Raw genomic sequence first — 1171 nt, forward strand, 5'->3', positions numbered from 1 at the left:
ATATATATATATATATATATATACATACGGCCACACAAAGAAATACATACATAGCACTGTAGTCATCTCATAACAATGTTTCATTCTTACGAACACTACCTAACGACAGAAGACTTTGTCACAAGATACAATATCGCTATTTCGATATACTTCTTAACTTGGGTAGCATATATATATATATATATCATGGTGCCAGACAATAGAAGTTAAACGTTTCAGAAATATCACTCACTCCATCGACGCTTTTCCAAACTAATATCGACTTTCAAACTTTCAAAGTGAACAGCAACTGTAAATTCAAATGTGTGAGAGAGTCCACAAGTGCTTTAGCTGCAGACGTTTTATTGTGACTAGTTTACAAAGATTATAGATATATTTTATAAATGTGGATGAGCTAATTTGTAAACTGCATTGATTATTGAAGTGGTCTTTCTTCATCAGACACAACTACAAAGCGAGTAAACGTATACATAATACTTCGCAATGAAAACTACTTAGATTAGCGATTAGCGACCGAATGATTATAAGGTAGATCCAATGGTACACAAGTTAACTCAGGAGGCATCTTCATAGGGTGAGCCTATACATACATACATACATGATGGCTGCCCCCACGTTATCGAGTATGGCCATTGCACGAAGATTAACTTAACGTCTTGCATAGAGTTAGCATCCAAAACCTTTACTGGCAATAGCTGGCTGTTGTTGTAATTGGGTTCCATGTACCTTTGCGTGTCGTTTAAGTCCTCCTGCTGAATCACACTCCCTTCCACATGCCCGACAGACATGACTAGTATGGTGTGTAGCATCATCATCAGCGACCTGGTAGTCAATCATCGGTCTTCCTTTATGACTACGAAGATGACTCATAAGCCGAGCTTTACTGAGGCACGGTCTTGCACAGACACTGCATGTCCAATAATAACAAGACTACCTGTATAGGAGCTATTAAAAATGAAATGAAACGTAGATATAATTCCTAGACCTCAAGTTTCAGAAATAGAAAACAGGCTAACTCTACAGGATTAAGCTTTTACATCTGGGAACTTAATGATAATAACATTAATTATAGATTAGAATGGCGCATCCTAGCGGAAACATCTTCATATAACCTTAAAAATAAACGCTGCATTTATGCATAAATGAGGAATTCTTCATTTTACTAGCCAAA

Source organism: Octopus bimaculoides, chromosome 7 (assembly GCF_001194135.2).
Source record: "Octopus bimaculoides isolate UCB-OBI-ISO-001 chromosome 7, ASM119413v2, whole genome shotgun sequence".
NCBI lineage: Eukaryota > Metazoa > Mollusca > Cephalopoda > Octopoda > Octopodidae > Octopus > Octopus bimaculoides.